Consider the following 22109-nt stretch of genomic DNA (forward strand, 5'->3'; position numbering starts at 1 on the left):
GGTGGTGCCATTTCAAGGTTGCATAGAAGAAGAAGAGCTTGTTGGAGAGGCTAGAAGTGGTGCTCAAGTGTAGATCTGAACTTTGCAAGGGCTAAAGCTTCATTTCCAGGTATAAAGTTCGGATCTTGTCACTTGGTTCATGTTGTATGCTTAAAAGGTCATTTTATAGGGTTTAAGTCCCAAAGGTGGAGACTTTTGTGCAAATGGCCTCCATAAGCTTAGATACTTCATATTCCTGATCTATTGGAGTTGTAGACTCATAAAAATGGCATCTTGGACGTGGGGATTTCACCATGCATGAGATCTAGGTCCTTGATTTTGAATAAAAGGTTGTATTGTGATGTTGGAGCCTTTACAGTCGTGCCAAGGCTTAAAGGTCTCGACTTTATGGGTTAATACACATTAGAAGAGTCGGATCTAGAAGTGGAAGTAATGGCTTAACCGATTAAGACCAGAAATGGAGAGTGGCTGATTCTGGGGGTTACGCTGGGCGTAACTCCCAGTACGCGCAGCGTACAGGGTGGAGACCCCGATCAGGGAGGGGTTGGCGACGTACGCCCCGCGTACTCTCAGGGTTTGACTTTGGTTGACTTTTAGGGTTTTGGTCAACTTGAGGACCTTAGGTCAAGGAAGGGTAAAATGGTCTTTTACCCTCTGAGGAATGATGATAAGGAGTAAAGTTCTAAGTGGTGGAAGTCCTTGTGTAATATATGATATTTTTATGTTTAGGCGAGGTTGAGCCGTCGTTCGGGGTCGGTGTTAGCAAGGACTCGAGATCTTAGACTTTCCACGAGGTGAGTCTTCTCACTATACTACACCCGGAAGGGTTTGACTGTGTGACCGGAAGGTCGGATTTGGTATGAGATATATGTGTGATAAGTTAATCGTTATATGTGCCATGTATGATATGCTTGATATGGGCCGGAAGGCATTATGTATGGGCCGGAAAGCGAATATGTTATTGGCCGGAAGGCGTTGTAATGTGGACCGTAAGGTTGGCATGGGTAGGACCGGAAGGTTTACCCAGTCGGGACGGAAGTCCCCTGAGACACAGGGACCGGAAGGTCAGGGCCTGGAAAGGCGTATGTGTGTAGGTTGTATTTTGGGGAACTCCCTAAGCATTTACGCTTACAGTTGTTGTGTTACGTGTTTCAGGTACCAGCGAGGACCGTGGGAAGGCGCCGGCATGATCTGTACACACTGATAGGGGATTTATGATCTTGGGATTTGTATGACTTGTTTTATGACATGTTACATTGGATTTTTATGCTTTATTTTGGATGTAAATACAATTTTTAGAATTTTAAAAAAAAATTGTTTTAAAATTTACGTTGTTACAAGTTGGTATCAGAGCCTTGGTTTGAGGGATTTGGGTACACCTTCGGGCGTAACTGAACTCAAACCGAGGATTTGAGAAAATCTTTCAAAAACAAAAGCATAAAATTTTTATAAGGGATTTTGTGGTAATCAAGAAGGAAGTAGTGTGTACGATCAGCCAACGCCCGAACGGTAAAAATCCCCAAATTACTCTTACAACATGTGTTATGAGATATGATATGATATGATACGATATGAAATGCATGCTAGAAGACTAGGTATTCATATTAGGACTAGAGTGGCCTGATTTGAGATGCCTTAGTCTAGGAAATCTGTTGCTATGAGATGCTTTGATAGTGAGCGGGTAACTAGTGCATGGCAAGAATAGAGTACTCAGAATCCGGGGTTTGGGGAGGAGGACTTGGGGTGAATGCTGATGCGGTGTAGTCGGTAGTATTGGGCCCGTACTACCGAAGACACCGGGTCAGTGGGCAACCCAAGTAAGAATCCCTGGGTATCGGGGACTGAGTAGGGTTGCGTTATCGAGTGCGATTATGCTCGATAGAGTCTCTGATATTTCTATGTTGTATTTCAGAGGCATCATGGTTGGACCACGCCACAGACCTAGTACGAGCAGTGTGAGCGACGAGGAGATTCGTCAGATGATTCATGAGGAGGTGGCTGCAGCGATCCGGGCTGAGATTCCAGAGATGTTCGGGTCTATTAAGACCACTCTGATGGAGACATTTGATGAGCGGTACGCCGCGTTGACTGAGGCTGCAGCCGCTGCAGCTACCGCAGCTGTGGCCGCTGCCAGACCACAGGGAGGTGACTCGTTGCTGTTCCGGGAGTTCAGCAACACGAAGCCACCTGAGTTTGACAGGACGTAGGATCCGATCGCTGCGATGAGATGGATTGCTGATATCGAGGGATGCTTCTACACTTGTTCATGTCCGGAGCATCTGAGGGTACGGTTCGCCTTGAACCAGCTCCGCCTGGGAGCGAACGATTGGTGGAAGTTCGTGACGGCGAACTTCACCTTGGCAGAGGTTTCAGCTGTGACATGGGAGAGATTTACCGCCATGTTCAGAGACGAGTACATTCCCCCGGTGGAGAGGGAATGGTTGTTTCAAGAGTTCTTGACCCTCAAGCAGGGTAATGATTCTGTCACGGTGATCACACGGAAGTTTCATGAGAGGGCGATGTTCTGCCCTGAGCAGGTGTCCACGGAGCAGGCTCGGATGAGCCGGTATTTGGGTGTGTTGAGGAGGGATATTCGGGAGTTCGTATCGAACTCGACATATCATACTTTTGCTGAGCTTCAGGCGAATACTAGGAAGCGCGAGATCGAGTTGGAGACCCAGGCCAGGGAGGAGGTCGAGTCTCAACGGGTGGATCGGCGGCCGGCTCAGTCTCAGCTGGCAGCCAAGCGGACTAAGTCCGCCGATTCGAGGTCAGGAGGTCAGAAGTGCCGCACTTGCGGAAAGTGCGGCAAGGGTCACGAGGGGACATGTCGATCAGGTGCTTGCCACAAGTGTGGCAAGGAGGGGCACATTGCTAAGGATTGCCCCAAGGGGTTTATGGTCTGCTTTCATTGCAACCAGACCGACCATCGGAAGGCCGACTGCCCTCAGCTTCTCCAGGGATCTACACCAGCTGCTAGGACTACTGAGACTCGACCAGTGAAGGCCGAGGCCCCGAGGGCTCATGGGAGAGCTTTCCAGTTGACTGCAGAGGAGGTCCGCGCGGCGCCTGATGTTGTGGCTGGTATGTATTCTTTCATATATTTATTATTCTTTTATGAGATGTTATGCTTAATTCATGATATGCGTAGGTACTTTCCTTGTGAATTCTGTACCTGCCTTAGTATTATTTGACTCGGGTGCGAGTCGGTCTTTCGTATCTCTGGCTTTTAGTTAGCACCTTGGTACTGATCGGGAATTGATGAGTCGACCTCTGAGGGTTTCCATAGCTGACGAGAAAGTGATATATGCCGCGGACGTGATTCGAGGATGTGTGCTCGAGATTTTTGGTGTCAAATTCCCTATAGATTTGGTCCCTATAGCTATGGGGGATGTCTGCGTTATCGTGGGTATGGACTGGTTGAGTAAGTTTGGGGCCGTTATTGACTGCGAGAGACAGCTGGTGACGATTCGAGATCCTAGTGGGGGAGTGCTTTCGGTGTATGGCGAGGGGACCCGGTGCGGGTCGGCGTTTTGTTCGGCTGCCAGGGCGAGGCAGAGTTTGCAGCAGGGCTGCAATGGATTCGTAGCCTACGTGACGGATACTCGAGTGGCCGCGGGGAGGCCCAATTCGGTGGATGACGTTCCTGTTGTATGCGAGTTTTCGGATGTGTTCCCCGAGGAGTTACCAGGTGTGCCTCCAGAAAGGCAAGTGGAGTTCCGTATCGATTTGGTTCCGGGAGCGGCGCCCATTACCAAGGCGCCTTATCGTCTCGCTCCACCGGAAATGCAGGAGTTATCTTCGTAGCTTCAGGAGCTGTTGGGGAAGGGGTTTATCCGGCCGAGTAGCTCACCTTGGGGAGCGCCGATTTTGTTCGTCAAGAAAAAGGATGGTTCACACCGGATGTGTATCGATTACCGGGAGTTGAACAAGTTGACGGTTAAGAACCGGTATCCGTTACCTAGGATCGATGATCTATTTGATCAGTTGCAGGGGGCATCTTGGTTCTCCAAGATAGACTTGAGGTCGGGTTATCATCAGATGAGGGTTCGGAATGAAGATATTCAGAAGACTGCTTTCAGAACTCGTTATGGACATTATGAGTTTGTGGTGATGCCTTTTGGGCTCACCAATGCCCCAGCTGCGTTCATGGACCTCATGAACAGGGTGTGCAGACCGATGCTGGATCGGTCGGTGATCGTTTTCATTGATGATATTCTGGTATATTCGAGATCTAGGGAGCAGCACGAGGAGCATTTGAGGGAGATTCTTGGAGTTCTGAGGTCGGAGAGGATGTATGCCAAATTCTCCAAGTGTGATTTCTGGTTACGAGAGGTCCAGTTCCTAGGGCACCTCGTTAACCAGAACGGAATTTTGGTCGATCCGGCCAAGATAGAGGCAGTGATGAGATGGGAAGTGCCGAGATCGCCCACAGAGATCAGGAGCTTTCTGGGTTTGGCTGGATATTATCGCAGGTTTATCAAGGATTTCTCCAAGATCGTCGTGCCACTCACTAGGATGACCTGAAAGGGCATTGCATTTTCATGGGGACCGGAGCAGCAGTCCTCATTCGAGACCCTTCGTTAGAAATTGTGCAAGGCCCCGGTGCTTGCACTCCCGGAAGGGATGGAAGATTTTGTGGTGTACTGTGATGCATCTATATCGGGTTTAGGGGCGGTGCTTATGCAGAGGGGGCATGTGATAGCGTATGCTTCGAGGCAGTTGAAGCCTCATGAGTCGAGATATCCCACCCACGACCTGGAATTGGGGGCTGTGGTATTTGCCCTCAAGATCTGGCGGCATTATCTTTATGGGGTTCGGTGTACCATCTACACGGACCACAAGAGTCTGAAGTACTTGATGGATCAGCCAAACCTGAATATGCGACAGAGGAGATGGTTGGATGTGGTGAAGGATTACGATTGTGACATCCTGTACCACCCGGGTAAGGCTAATGTGGTAGCCGACGTGTTGAGCCGTAGGGCGGAAAGCGCCCCGATCCGAGATATTTGTATGAGGTTGACGGTGATGACCCCGATTTTAGATACCATTCGAGGAGCTCAGGTTGAGGCTGTGAAGCCAGAAAACCAGAAGAGGGAGCGGGTTGTGGGTCAGGTATCAGGATTCGTTACGGATGGTCGAGGGCTTATGACTTTCCAGGGTCGGATTTGGGTACCGTTTGTGGGCGGTACGCGCACTATTTTGATGGAGGAAGCGCACCAATCGAAATTCTCGATTCATCCTGGGGCTACGAAAATGTATTTGGATCTAAGGAAGGAGTATTGGTGGCCCTGTATGAAAAGGGATGTTGCATGGTTTGTCGAGAGATGCCTGACTTGTCGGCAGGTTAAGGCCGAGCACCAGCGTCCGCACGGTAAGTTGCAGCCACTAGAGATTCCCGAATGGAAGTGGGAACAGATTACCATGGATTTTATCACCAAATTGCCGCGGACTGCGAGGGGAGTCGACGCGATTTGGGTGATCGTGGATAGATTGACGAAGAACGCTCATTTTCTAGCCATCAGCGAGAGCTCTTCTGTGGAGAAGTTGGCGGAATTATACGTGAGGGAGGTGGTATCGCGGCATGGGGTTCCGATGTCGATTGTGTCAGATCGTGATGTGCGTTTTACTTCCAGGTTTTGGAAGAAGTTTCATGAGGAGTTGGGTACGAGACTGCATTTCAGTACCGCATACCACCCGCAGACAGACGGACAGAGCGAGCGGACGATCCAGACGCTTGAGGATATGCTCCGTGCATGTGTTTTAGATTTTGGAGGGAGCTGGGACACCTATCTGCCTTTAGCAGAGTATGCCACCCTTTGAGCTGTTGTATGGTCGGAGATGTCGTACCCCCATCTGTTGGGGAGAAGTGGGGCAGAGGGTGATGGGTAGCACGGAGATTGTACTCCAGACGACCGAGCAGATTCAGCAGGTCAGGCAGAGGTTGTTGACTGCGTAGAGTCGCCAGAAGAGTTATGCGGACAGGCGGCGGTTCGAGCTTGAGTTTCAGGTTGGCGACCTTGTGCTCCTAAAGGTCTCTCCTTAGAAAGGGGTGATACGATTCAGGAAAAGGGGCAAGTTAGGACCCCGATATATTGGACCCTTCAGGATGATTGCTAGGGTGGGCCGGGTAGCCTACCGGTTGGAGCTACCTGTTGAGTTGGGGCAGATTCATGATACCTTTCATGTCTCGCAGTTGAGGAAATGTATTGCCGACGAGTCGGCAGTGGTGCCATTGGATGATATTCAGGTGGATGCAGGCCTGAACTATGTGGAGAGACCAGTAGCGATCAGGGATCGGAAAGTTAAAATTTTGAGGAACAAGGAAATACCCCTGGTACAAGTGCAGTGGCAACATCGGAAGGGGTCTGAGCTGACGTGGGAGACCGAGTCTGAGATGCGGGATCAGTATCCGGAGTTGTTTTCGGTATGAGACTTCAGGGGCGAAGTCTGATTCTAGTGGGGGAGAATTGTAACAGCCTGAAATCCAGGTATTCTTCTTTTGGCCTTGCATCTTGGTTAAGTTTGTGAATTAGGGTTTTCATGGTAGGCGAGTACGCTGGGCGTACAAGGCGTACGCTGCGCGTACTCGCGCGCCTCATTTTGGACGCGTTTTCCCTCAGGTACACGGGGCGTACCCAAGGTTACGCCCGGCGTAATGTATTCAGACCCAAACCCTAAATTCCTTTGATGGGGCTATATAAGGAGCATGTGGCTGGTCTTTTCAGCCACCATCCCTCAGAGTGAAACCCTAAAAAGAGTGTACCCTCGTTCCTAGGCCATTGTGTGTGTATTCTAAGCTTGGTGGTGCCATTTCAAGGTTGCATAGAAGAAGAAGAGCTTGTTGGAGAGGCTAGAAGTGGTGCTCAAGTGTAGATCTGAACTTTGCAAGGGCTAAAGCTTCATTTCCAGGTATAAAGTTCGGATCTTGTCACTTGGTTCATGTTGTATGCTTAAAAGGTCATTTTATAGGGTTTAAGTCCCAAAGGTGGAGACTTTTGTGCAAATGGCCTCCATAAGCTTAGATACTTCATATTCCTGATCTATTGGAGTTGTAGACTCATAAAAATGGCATCTTGGACGTGGGGATTTCACAATGCATGAGATCTAGGTCCTTGATTTTGAATAAAAGGTTGTATTGTGATATTGGAGCCTTTACAGTCGTGCCAAGGCTTAAAGGTCTCGACTTTATGGGTTAATACACATTAGAAGAGTCGGATCTAGAAGTGGAAGTAATGGCTTAACCGATTAAGACCAGAAATGGAGAGTGGCTGATTCTGGGGGTTACGCTGGGCGTAACTCCCAGTACGCGCAGCGTACAGGGTGGAGACCCCGATCAGGGAGGGGTTGGCGACGTACGCCCCGCGTACTCTCAGGGTTTGACTTTGGTTGACTTTTAGGGTTTTGGTCAACTTGAGGACCTTAGGTCAAGGAAGGGTAAAATGGTCTTTTACCCTCTGAGGAATGATGATAAGGAGTAAAGTTCTAAGTGGTGGAAGTCCTTGTGTAATATATGATATTTTTATGTTTAGGCGAGGTTGAGCCGTCGTTCGGGGTCGGTGTTAGCAAGGACTCGAGATCTTAGACTTTCCACGAGGTGAGTCTTCTCACTATACTACACCCGGAAGGGTTTGACTGTGTGACCGGAAGGTCGGATTTGGTATGAGATATATGTGTGATAAGTTAATCGTTATATGTGCCATGTATGATATGCTTGATATGGGCCGGAAGGCATTATGTATGGGCCGGAAGGCGAATATGTTATTGGCCGGAAGGCGTTGTAATGTGGACCGTAAGGTTGGCATGGGTAGGACCGGAAGGTTTACCCAGTCGGGACGGAAGTCCCCTGAGACACAGGGACCGGAAGGTCAGGGCCTGGAAAGGCGTATGTGTGTAGGTTGTATTTTGGGGAACTCACTAAGCATTTATGCTTACAGTTGTTGTGTTACGTGTTTCAGGTACCAGCGAGGACCGTGGGAAGGCGCTGGCGTGATCTGTACACACTGATAGGGGATTTATGATCTTGGGATTTGTATGACTTGTTTTATGACATGTTACATTGGATTTTTATGCTTTATTTTGGATGTAAATACAATTTTTAGAATTTTAAAAAAATTTGTTTTAAAATTTACGTTGTTACAGGTCTAGTACAATTGGTAAGATACATAAGAGCCCCAATTCCATTCAAATATGGTACTTCTGGACCAAGAATTTCTTCATTTTCTTCCCAAGGACGAAATAGATCTCCATCAATATTTAATGTTCTAAAAATCATTGGGGTGCTTGAAGGATTGGCATTGGACATATTGAAACGTTTCAAGACTCTTTTTGTATAATTTGATTGATGTAGACATATTCTATTAGACGTATGCTCAATCTGCAAACCAAGACAATATTTGGTTTCACCAAGATCTTTCATTTCAAATTCTTTCTTTAAAAGTTCAATCACTTCTAGGATTTCTTTATTCGCTCCAATGATGTTTAGATCATCAACATAGACCGCTATAATCATATACCCATATGTTGTTTTCTTAATAAATATGCATGGACAAATAGTGTTACTTTTATATCCTTCACTTGTTAAATAATCACTTAAATGATTGTACCACATGCGTCCATAATGCTTTAATCGATACAAAGATCTTTGAAATTTTATAGAATACATTTCTTTAGGTTTTTCACGTAATGGTTCAGGTATTTTAAATCCTTTATGGATTTTCATATAGATATCAATATCAAGTGATCCATACAAGTAAGTTGTAACAACATTCATAAGGCGCATCTCTAATGTGACAACCGTCAAATTTTGGTCAAGTCAAAGTCAAACAAAGTCAACAAGTCAAACCGGTCAACTCAATTAGCCCTTGTATACTAGGGTTCATGTTATGTAATTACTGTACAAATCATTATTTTAATGAGGAATCATCACTTGGAAAGTTCGTGTATCTAGATTTCCTTAACCTAAATCTGTGGTAAGTAATGAACCAAAGCGATAAAATACTATTGCATACTCATCGGGAGTGTTTAAGATCCTTAAACATGGCTTAGCGGGGTTTACGGACCTTGCGTTGCAAAGCCAGACACTCAAAAAGGTCACAAAAGAAGCCTCTACCAATCTCTTTCACCCTATCTCTCTCTATTAAAAATCTCTCCCATATCTCTCTTAAAAGTTCCTTTAACTTTTTGTAATCATTCGGTTCATCCCGACTCTTAACCGGGTCAAAAAACACTTGAAACGGGGTAAAAACGGGTAAAATAACCTTAAGGAACCGAAACCCTCCTATTACAAGCGAAACCATGAGGACCGAACTCGAAGCCTTGCGAACCGAACCCGAAGCCTGCTGAACCGAACCTCGCACTAGGGACCAAAACCACCCTTCGCTCCATTTCGCTCCTGATCCACTTCTCCTTCGGTTCTAGCCTCTTTAGGACCGAACCGAACCTTCCTTTCGGCCCCTATCCGAGAAGCCTCGCAGCTACGCTCCATCTTCCCGATTTTCGACCACTACTTCGTTTTAAGCCTGTTTTTCATGATTTTTGCACGGGATTTTCACCCAAAATTATATTTTAACATATAAGACCCCTTAATTCATAAATAATCACGTTTTTTAGTGCAATCATTGTCCAAGATTAGTGGGTGAGATACTTAAGGCAAAGTGTTGACATTGCTTTAGTGTATGACACAAGCAACCACCCCATGCCCACTCCATGACCCACCCTTGTCCTTCCACCATACCTAGTCATTCCATAGTACATTTCCCACCATTTTCCAGCCACACACTTGGTCAAGGGCTGGAAAACCCCCTCTATCCTCATATTTCTCTCATTCCTCTCATTTTCCACCAAAGAACAAACTTCATCTCCAGAAGATTTTTCTACAATTTATGGAAATACATCAGGTTAATATTTTTAAAATGACTACTTTCACATCTCCAGAAGATTTTTCTACAATTTATGGAGATGTTTACAAGACAGCCTATCATTTCAGAAACCACTTCGGACCAGTCTATGAAGTTGGACATTTTTACACAAGTTAAATGTAACTAAAAATCATGATAAAAATTATGAATAAAATAGACACATTTTCTAAGCTCTCAGAATTTACGGATTCTGATTTCGACTTTAAATGATTTTTCTATGAGTTTTATAAAAACAGGAACAACAAGGTAAAACTAGAAAATGGTTAATAATTTCATTTGCACCTTGTAGCTTGTTGAGCAAGGTGTGTGTTATTTTATATATATATATATATATATATATATATATATATATATATATATATATATATATATATATATATATATATATATATATATATATATATCTTTATACCTTAAAAATCATTTACAAGATTTTGCAGAATTTTAAGAGGTACAAGCTTTTAAGCATCATATACAATAATTTTATGCATCGGAGAATAATAAATCTTATCCGGTCAAAGACAGATTTTGAATAGGTCTTCTAAGCTTATCTTCAAATTGAATGAGTTAAAAATGAAAAAGTCAAATAAGATGATGATGATAAGATATTGAATGGGTCAAAGTTTGACCAAGTGTTCCTCATATCCAATTGAATCGGTGAATACTAAATCTTATCCGGTCAACATTTATGAAAAAGTCAAATAAGATGATGATGATAAGATTTTGAATGGGTCAAAGTTTGACCAAGTGTTCCAGATATCCAACTGAATCGGTAAATACTAAATCTTATCCGGTCAACATTTATGAAAAAGTCAAATAAGGTGATGATGATGATAAGATTTTGAATGGGTCAAACTTTGACCAAGTGTTCCTCATATCCAATTGAATCGCTAAATATTGAATCTATCAATAATAATGAAAAAGTCAAATAAGATGATGATAAGATTTTGAATGGGTCAAAGTTTGACCAAGTGTTCTTCATATCCATTTGAATCGGTCTAATACGATGTACACGTTATAAAACATTTCATATAAACTGGAAGAGGCGCATTGATCTACCATTCGTCTATCATGAATGGCTTGCCATTGACCGCAAAACATTGGTTCTCTCTCATGCTCGCTACCTCATCCTTTGTTTTTCTTTCTATTAAAATCGAATAAGCCCAAAAATGTCTTACGTTTAATCCTAGTCCAGGTATAAAAAATCTCTATCTGTTCGTCATTTTGTTTAACAAATTTTTTATGTCATTTTGTTGATTCGCACCCGTCGCTTTGCGCGGGTAAACGACTAGTATGTATATATATATATATATATATATATATATATATATATATATATATATATATATATATATATATATATATATATATATATATATATATATATATATATATATATATATATATATGTTGTTGATAGTACATATTATTTACCTCAGTCTAAATGTACGAATCATATACAAGGGGTTACTACCTCTACAAATAATATTAATAAATTATAATAGGCATAGTTAAGCCTATTATACACCCCAATCGAATATGTTAAACTATAATAGGTATAGTTAGGTTGCATATGCATTATAAACATTATGATAAATTTATGTTACAATTACATTTCAAACTCATTACGAAAGGTTTTCTTTTCATATAAAAGGGGCACAAATATAAAAGTATCGAGTCTATACAAAGGGGTACATTACAAAGTACCGGGTCTATAAAAGGGGTACAAATACAAAGTACCGGGTCTATACAAAGGGGTACATTACAAAGTACCGGGTTTTCATATAGAAGGGGTACAAATACAAAGTATCGGGTCTATACAAAGGGGTACATTACAAAGTACCGAGTTTTCATAACTAAAGGGGTACATTACAAAGTACAGGGTTTACACAAAATGGTTTTATGATATTAGAACTACAATTCATCTAGATTTTGTTAGTTTTCGGTTATAATTGCTAAGTAGATATATATTAGAGTTATATAAGAATTTAGTTGCGATCGACTTAGAATTGGTGGGCCCGCCTTACTTCCTGTTCCTTGTTTGGTTGTGGACCTAGGGCAGACCCATTATATTCGATGGTTTATTTAACTTAAATTTTATATAACTCATATACACTGGGTGATTATAGAGGAAATCTATGGGTCCTTTTAGGGTACATTATTACATAACATAGGAGCTTTCCTTAGACACTTTATAAAGAAAATATTGGATTTTCTGGAATCAGACTTATTCGCTTTTACAAGTAAAATGACATCTTTAGCAAATAAAACTCGTATGAACTCACCAACTTAATTGTTGACACTTTTTCAAAACTACTTGTATTCTCAGGGAATCAGTAAAACAGGAAATCAACGGCTTTCGAGGATGGAACGCTATGGTGTTAAACATTTTATTTTTGTCAACATAATGTAATCGATTTAGAAACATGTAAACTCATACTATGGTGTAAAATTTTCAATTATATTTATGTTGGATGTTTTTACTTTGAGCACTATTATACTCGTTGTTGTGATACTATACATGAAGTCCTCCACCCCTAGACGTTTTCGTCATCCTTGGTTTGGGGGTGTGACATCTAAATTTTCAGAGACTGCCAAGCTGATTAAATACCTAAAATTGATTGCATCCATTACCGATGAATAAATTTCCTCATAATCAATTCCAGGTCTTTGAGAGAAACCTTGAGCCACAAGCCTAGCCTTGTATCTTACAATTTCATCTTTCTCATTACTTTTTCGTACGAAGATCTATCTATACCCTAATGGTTTCACAACTCCAGGTGTGAGGATAATAGCCCCAAAAACCTTTATCTTGTTAAAAGAATTTAATTCAACTTGCATAACCTCCTTCTAATTAGCCCAATCATTTCTTCTTTGACATTCAATAATAGATTGTGGTTTGGTATCATCATTCATAATATCAGATGCAATTGAATAAGAAAATATTGCACTTATATTATTAATTTCATTTTCGTCACATATTCTATTTTTCTGAACATAATTTAGTGCAACATCTTCCATTCCTAGGGGAATTTTGATATTTTGTGTTTCTCCAAGAACACTTTCCTCATGAACTAGTGCTTTTTCTACTCCTCTTCTTTTTCGTGGGTTCTTATCCTTAGAACAAAATGGCCTTCCATGCATCATGAATGTTTTGTGACATCCCCTAATTTCTCGGCCAGAAAAGACCGATTTAATTTAAGCTTTTTAAAATCAAATCAGAGAAATCTTTATAAAAGATGTTGTGGAATTGGTACCCAAAACAAAATATGATAAAAGTTTGTCAAAACCTTTCTTTAAAAAATATATCGTTTCCTTTTATATCAAAACCTCGGGATGTCATGTTCCGATACATATCAAAAGCATAAACAAGACAATATAAGCCTTACGACAGTTAATTGTAACTACTGGCCTATAATCCAAAATTCACTCATCATCATCATCCGACTATGCTCAGGGTCCTCTACCTGTAATATAAACAGCTGAGTGGGTCAGGCTTGGAAGCCTAGTGAGCATATAGGGTTTTCAACCCACAATACATAAATTTATTATGTTTAAACATCAATCAATCAACCTAATTACCCCAAACCCCATTATTTTATTTATTTCTTAAGGGTTTACCCTAAGAATCAACTATCACTCCTTCCTAAGGATTCATCCTAAGGAATAGACACAAAGTCACCTCGTGACCGAGGTTTATACAACGGGCACTAAGTCCATAGCTGCCAAAGTTTATTCAACATGTGCTAAGTCCATAGCTCTCATTTATCGACAGTATTATTTACAGGTGTTCTCTCCTGCAATACATGTCAATGGGTTTTAGAGTACAACAAATGAACATATAGTTCATTACACCTACAGGTTGCGGGCCTGCTAGTGTTCCATAGACTGTCTAGAATAGTCCATGGTTGTCATCCATACTCTGCTGAACGACTACAACAACAACAAGAACAATAACAATAGTAACAACAACTTCGAGGCCTCTCACCTTTCTAACATACATCAACTATTACACATAACACGTATTTCAAGGTAAATACTTCATATCTATGTGTAAATTGAAAGTAACTACACACTCACATGATTTAATGAAAACCGGGCAGCAACTCGTTTCCTAAAACGATTGTTTCTAATAAAAACGAGAGTTTTATTGAGAAACCGGGTATGCGAAAGGTCGGGCTTCAAAACCGAAAAGATAAATTTTCCGGGCTTCACGGGCACTTCGTGGCGTATTCCGGGGCTTATAATCGATACCGGGGCTTCGGGGGGTGATAATATGAAAGAAATATGGAGAAAGGGGCTAAAAATGACAAGTTTTCAAAATACCCCTGGGAGGTCTCGCACCCTTCTATTTATAGGGAAGAGCTTCTGATCGGACGGCTGAGAAGGAGCCACGTCTCGCAGATCCGAGGGTTCGCAGGCGAAGGCTCGCACGAGGGCTGCGCGTGCGAAGGGCTGCTTGCAGTCTATGATTGGTCCGAGGCGTGTGTCCGATGCGCAGGTGGTCAGCATGTGCGAGGGTCTCGGTGGGACTTGCTGATTGGACCGCGGATTCGTCTTACGTGTGCGAGGCTCGGAGCTAGGTGCGAGCTTCGGATTGGCCAACAGCCTCGGTTTGGACAAAAGCTCGGTTCGGATTGGGTCTCCTTCTTGGTCGAATCAGAAGCCTACACGTGGGTTGCATGCGAGGATCACGTGGATACTGTTCATTTGAGGGTGACTCAGCAGACTTCGGTGACTCAGCAGGACACGTGGCACTTTTTCAGCGAGGATGACGTGGCAACTCGTGACTATGCGAATTTTCTCGATTTTCATGCCAAAACATCTAAAATCCATAACTTTTGCATACGAGCTCCGTTTTTGACGTTCTTTATATGCACGCGTAGCTAAAATTACGCTCCACAACTTCTGTTTAGACTTCGTCAGCTTATTTTGACATGAAATTTTATATTATTATTTTTAACAGACCGGGACAGGAAATCCGTTAAAAATTCATAACTTCTTCATCCGACGTCCGTTTTCGTCAGACTTTTTACCGTTGTGCTCCTAATGACGAGACCTTCAATTCTCGTTTAGGTTCTGTCGGCTAAAAATCGCTCGATCTAAAATTCGAGTTTTTAGCTGTCTACTGCTAAACTGAAACTTCGAAAAATCATAACTTCCTCATACGAAGTCAGATTTGGGCGTTCTTTTTATCGAACTTATCGATTTAACGAATACTACGACTTTCGCTTAGATTACTAAGGCTAAAAAGTAGCTTATCAAAAACTCACTTTTTACAACACTCGGCACCGTGTTGGTTTTGTCGCGAAACTTTGACAGGTCATAACTTCTTCGTTATAACTCGGATTTCGGCATTCTTTATATCCCCGAAATCTTTGTTTCGACCACTACAACTTTATGTAAAAACATCGAGCTTATCTCACACTTTAATTTTGACGCTTATTTTTATTTTTAATTAATTAAACCCTAATAGTTAAACATAAAACACATAATTCACATAAAATTCACATAATTCCTTTGCATTTCTTCTAAATGATTTACAAAGGTTAACCTAGACCATTATGTCAATATTAATACCTAGCCTAGAAACACGAGCGTTACAACTCTTTCCCCCTTAGGATGATTCCGTCCCCGGAATCACACAATGACAAACCACTACGGGTAGCGACTCACTATGTCACTCTCCGTTTCGCAGGTGGGATCTGGCCCATTTATAAGTTTCCAACATACAGGCACTAAATCGACTATCTTACGTTACAACTTCTTAGTCTTACGGTTAACGATTGCCTCGGGTTCTCCAATTAACCTCTTGTTCTCGTCCAACCTTAATTCAGAAATAGGAATTATGTCGGGCACACCTCCCTTGAACTTTCTCAAATAACACACATGAAAGGTGTTATGAATACTCTCTAGTTCTTCCGGTAATTCTAGCTTGTAAGCTTGATTCCGGATTCTCTAAAGAACTTTAAATGATCCAATAAACCTTGGACTCAACTTTCCCCTTCTACCAAATCTTATAAGTCCCTTCCACAACGAGACTTTAAGTGAAACAGAATCTCCAACTTCGAATGATATCGGTTGTCTTTTCTTGTCAGCATAGCTCTTTTGAGCAGCTAACATCTTTTTCCCTAATCACTTCCAACTTTTCAGCAATCTACTGGACTATTTCAAGTCCCATAAACTGCTTTTCCTCGGCTTCCAGCCAACGTGATGGCATCCGACACTTTTTCCCATGCAAAGCGTGATAAGGTACCATCTTGACACTTGAGTGGAAACTATTATTTATAGGTGAATTCTACTAAAGGTAAGTGTTCATCCCAGTTACCTTGAAATTCTAGGGTACATGCTCTCAGCATATCCTCCAACGTTTGAATCGTCCATTCGCTCTGACCATCGGTTTGCAGATGGTAAGCTGTATTCAAACACAACTTGGTACCCAATTTCCTTTTATAGACTCCTACAAAACCTTAAGGTAAAACGACTGTCACGATCGGATACAATCGTTAACGAAACACTGTGAAGCATCACACTTTCCTTCACATAAGAATTCGCAAGTTTATCCATAGACCATTTCTCGTTGGCTGCTATGAAATGCACACTCTTAGTGAAGCGATCAATGATCACCCAAATCATGTCGTGACCGTTCCTTGTTCTGGGCAGTTTAGTCACAGAATCCATAGTGATATCTTCCCATTTACCCGTGGGTACAGGTAAAGGTTCTAAACTCCCATACGTTTTCTGATGTTGTGCCTTAACCCTGGCACAAGTTACACACTTAGCCACATACTTTAGCAACTTCGAGCTTCATCGTCGGCTACCAATAATAGGGTTTTAGATCCCTATACATTTTCGTACTGCCGGGATGAATCGAGTACATGGTCTTGTGAGCTTCTTCCATCAGAAGATCTCTTACTCCGCCCGTCTTAGGTACCCAAATCCTATCTTGGAATACCTTCAACCCTTGGTTGTTTGTACCAAATACTAAAGTTTTGCCCAAACATTCTTCCTTTCGGTCATTTTTCTCTAAAGCTTCCTCTTGAGCTTTCTTTATACTTTCCACAATTGTCAAGACAACTTCAATTCTCAACGCTCTTGGCCTTTTCTTTTCAAGGTTTACCTTCCGACTGAGAGCATCAACAACCACATTTGCTTTACCAGGGTGGTAAAGTATCTCGTAGTCGTAATCCTTGAGTAACTCTAGCCAGCGTCGTTGCCTCATGTCCAATTCCTTCTGATTAAAGAGATATTGAAGACTCTTATGATTAGTGAAAAGTTTACACTTTGTGCCATAAGGATAATGCCTCCATATCTTTAGGGTGAATACTACCGCTGCCAACTCCACATCGTAAGTGGGGTAGTTCTTTTCATGCTCTTTCAATTGCCTCGATGCATATGCTATCACCTTATCCCTTTGGGTCAGAACACATCCTAACCCAACTCCAGAGGCATCACTATAAACTGTGAAGTCTTCAACTCCTTTAGGTAACGGAAGAATCGGTGCTTCACACAACTTCTTCTTTAACTTCTCAAAGCTTCCTATGCTTCTCATTCCAAGTATAGACAGCTCCTTTGTGGGTCAAAGCTGTCAATGGAGTCGCGATCGAAGAAAAGCCTTGGGTAATTCAGTAATAATATCCAGCTAATCCTAAAAAGCTTCAGATCTCCATAGGACTTTCAATTGTAACCTTCGAGTTACAAAATAAATCCTTATTGAGGACTCCTCCTTCTTCTTGGAATAAGTATTTTCCTTCATTTATTGTAACATACCGATGGGTCATTTTCTAATGATCTCTCATTGTATACTGCACTACTTAGACTCAGATCTCCTAGGGACAAATTTCAGAACAAATTATACCTTCCTTCATGTTCTAATGTGGTACAATCACCGTTCAACATGTATCATTTCTAACTACCAACTTCTTTAACAATGAGTGCGATACTTCTATTGATCTCTTTGATCATCTTTCATTTCAATCTTCTGGCTTAAGTCAAATGTTACATCGAACTTGGTTCTCTGAACCACATAATAAACTCATCGTAGTCGGACTCAATTCGATATGACCACTAGGGTCGGAATAACAATCATCTTCTTAGTCATTACCGAAACGATGGTAACGACAGACTAGTGTTGGATTAGTGTCTAGGTCCATAACTATTTTGGTATGTACTTGACCCAATGGTGCATGGTCCTTTTGGGTTGCCTTCACCAAAGCAACTTGATAGGATGAATTATGGAGAGAAAGGATTAAATATGATTTATTAATATATTATGAGAATAATATATTAATCATATTGTTTAATTAATATTAGTCAATAATTAATTGGTAATTAGTTTTGTGACTAAAAGAGATTAATTAAACTTAAGGGACTGGAATTGTAATTATAAGATAATTGCAATTTGGGCCATGGATTGTCTTATATTAAGGAGTGGACGAATTCTATGGGGAAGCCCATAAGAAATCGTCCAAGGCCTTAAGGAAAGGGATCCATGGGTTTCTTAGGGCTTAAGCATCCAAATTAGGGTTTCCTTGTTAGATAACCCTAATAGCCTAACTATATATACATCCGTTATGACCCAAAAACAGGGAGAAGATTTCTTCTAGGGTTTCACACGTTTTAGGGCAGCCTCCATCCTCTCTCCTCTTCATCCTCTTGCTCTTGGTGTTTGTGAACCATTAGAGGAGTGACATTTGTGACTCTAAGCTTTCTAAAGTCAATACAAGGAGGATTTGGGATTGTTATTGCTATATAACAATCAAGGTAATATCTTAAACTCATTCTCATGTTAATATGATTACTTGAACGCTAGAATTAGGGTTTATAGTCTTGGATGAATTTCATGTACAATAGAGAAACCTAGATCCAAGCATTAGGGTTTGTATGAGCACATAGGATGTTCTTATGACCAAAATCCATCAGTGGTATCAGAGCCTAGATTGGTTTCTATTGTATTGATGCTTTGTATGTTGAAAAAATTCGATTTTTGTGTTTCTGGGGGCTGAACTCGCCGAGTCCATGCTGACTCGACGAGTCCAAGCCTGACTCGATGAGTCGGCTGGTCAGTAAGAGGGAAAACCGGGATTTCTTGCTGTTTTTGCTTAAGGATAGTTGCCTTATCATATTAGATCAATATTAATCCGATTTTTTGATATATATGACTATATTTTTGATCTAATTGAAGATATTTATCAATTAATAAAATATTTGTTTCCTTATGTGATAATTGATTAATTATTTTGATTAAATTGGTAAACTGTTTTGCAAGAAATTATTAAATAAATCAAATATGGATAATTATGTGATTAATTGTTAATTAAGATTATTTGTTATTTGATCCTTGTGTTATGAAAAGTTTCACATTTTCCCCTTTAGGTTTTATAGTTTAAATTTGACCTCAAAAGTTTTGTTGTTTTGAAATTTAAATAGTTAAAACCCTAATGTTTTGAAAAAGGTTTCAAAACTTGCCCTCAAGTTTTGGAATTTAAAAGTTGATTAAAGGTTTAATTTAGGAATGTTAAATTCTAAAACCCTAGTATTGTTTTGAAAAGGATTCAAATCACACCCTTTATGGTTTTATTAATTAATTAAGGTGTATAATTAAAAGAGGCTTAATAAATCCATAAAGTTTTTGGTTTAAAATTTTATTGAATTAAAAGTATAATTGTTAAATTTGACCACCTAATATTTTAAAAGTGTAAAATACACCCTATACTATATATAACGTTAAAAGTCTAACATTATATATATGTATGAGTAAAAGTCAGTCTTACCGTTAGTAGGCCTCATTCACGAAGCTGGTCTATAAGGGGTGTTTAAGGAAATTGCCTTTAAATGGCGATTGAATGGGTATCCACTCTTACCCACCGCACTCTTGACTAGTGGAGGGTCGTTAGCCGAACGGGTAGGATAGGACGAAACCTTCCATTATAAGTATAATGAATTACTAAAGTAACTATTTTTTTTTAAATTCCCAATCTTAGTTACTTAGGCAAAGTGAATTGATGCAATTCCATGAAATTACACTTTGTGCCCTTGCGAAGACGTTAGTGGAGCGTGTGTGGTTTACCGACACACTAAATGGTTCTAAGCAAAGGTAGCAAAGGGTGACTCAATGTTTGTCATAGTTCAGTGGAGCGTGTGTGGTTTACCGGCACATCGAATAGGTGACTGTAACATGTGAGGGCACCATGTAGTTTGCGTGGTTATTCACACCCGCTTTGTGATCCTCAGCATCCCAGTCACAAACAAGAGGGGCATATCGAGATTTAAACATGCCATTGAAATGTTCAATGAATCTCATAGGATCTAGGAGTTTTCATAGAATTAAAACTTAAATTTCTTTTTCGTTTTTCATGGTGGAAATTAGTGAATCGTCATTCACTTACCTTCAAATGTTCTGCAATTTGGGTTACGGCATCCCTCTCCCGAGTTGTAGAATATTTGTTGGGTCCTAGCCTTAGTATCTCATTTGGGTGATTTACTAAGGACTCAATCAATCAACTAACTTGAATTCGTTTCTTCCGTTTTGTAGATGTCAAAGTTCGACAACTATGGTCTTCCCAAATCCCGTGGAACAAGCATTCCACATGAAAATGGTATTCCACGATTCGATCGAGGAATAAGAAATCATGCTTCACTTCCTCCACCTCCTCCAATTGTTCTCCCTAACCCACAAGATCGAAGAATTGAAAGGTTTAATATCACTAAAGCCCTATTGGAAATGAAACATGAAGATGGTAAACCCGTGTGTGCCCACGTTCTAGGAATGAAATCACACATTGATAGGTTGATAATGTTGGGTGTGTCATTCCCAGATGAGTTGGCTGTGAATTGGGTTTTGCAATCACTTCCTGAATCATATAATGAGTTCAAAAGAAAGTATTATATGATGGATCATGACAACAACCTCATTAACCTAACTTATATGCTCATTGCTGCTGAATCAGAACTGATTTGGCGAAGCAATGGAGCGTATTTGTTGGGAAAGTCAACCGACCATGCTTCCGAGGACGGTCTAGGAGAACCGACCTGCATTTGCTGCCAAAAGAAAGGGCGTTAGATACAAGTCTGCCCAAAGAGCCTGAAGAGTCCAGAAGATGGGAAAGTCAAAGAGTATGGCTGCGTTTCAGGTAAAATCCACTATCTAACTCCGTTAAGTTCCTATTCATTGATTCTTAATACATGATGTGATAAGATTGCATTTGAATGTTTTGCAGGATCGGTGAAAAGAAAGGAAGCTTGGTGAAAGAGCAAGATGAATCTAATCACAAGGAATGGATCTTGATTGCATGGACTTGAAGATTAGATTTTGAGCTTAGATATTTATGATAGAGTTGTTAGAAATTTTCCTTTGAAATACATAGTTTTCAATGGATTTTGCATTGTAAGGACAAATGTTTTCCATTGCTTTTATAAATAAAATAAATAATATAAATTTTGGTTTGACTTATTTATTTATTTGTTTATTTCCTTGCAATGAAATCGTTATGAAAATTGGTGTTTGCACATTTCTACAACAAATGGATATGATTCTTATTTATGGTGTTTATGGAAAGGTCGAGAATTTACCAAATAGGGAGAGTTTCTCATCGCCCAAGTTTCAATTGGACAGAAACTTGGAATCATGCAACTTGGTTGCACGATGAATGAGAAATTTCATATTTTGGAAATTAGACTAATTCATTGACAAAGTGTCAAGTGAAGGACTAGGAGATCGAGCACACAAAGTTGCGTGTTGATTAAGTCCACCATAAGAGTAACAATGATATTCGTCATGATTTACTAAAGGTTTAGTAAATATGATTATACTTACAAGATTAAGTGTAATTATGAATTGATTGAAAAAGTTTAAATCAATAGCAGAACGAATAAGAAGAATCAAGTAGGCAGAAAGATAAAAGTTTCTCCATTCTAAGAAGAAGGGAGAGTACCTTTTATGCTTTATGATAGGTCTTAATGATTAAGAACCATATCTCAATTGATCCTCTAAGTGAGTCTTAGTACAATTGTATGTTTAAGAAGAGGAATCAAGGATTGGAGAAATGGTTAAATCAATAGGTCAATCATACTTCGTTCCAAAACAAGTCTTAGAGTTAAGATTGCGATATTGAGTGATAAGTATTAAGAAGGTTTATAGCATTCATCAAATATGGAAAAGTTGTGATGTCTTGGATAAGACAAAGACCA

The sequence above is a fragment of the Lactuca serriola genome, chromosome 7 (genome assembly GCF_051521515.1).
Source record: "Lactuca serriola cultivar US96UC23 chromosome 7, Lser_US96UC23_V15, whole genome shotgun sequence".
Lineage (NCBI taxonomy): Eukaryota > Viridiplantae > Streptophyta > Magnoliopsida > Asterales > Asteraceae > Lactuca > Lactuca serriola.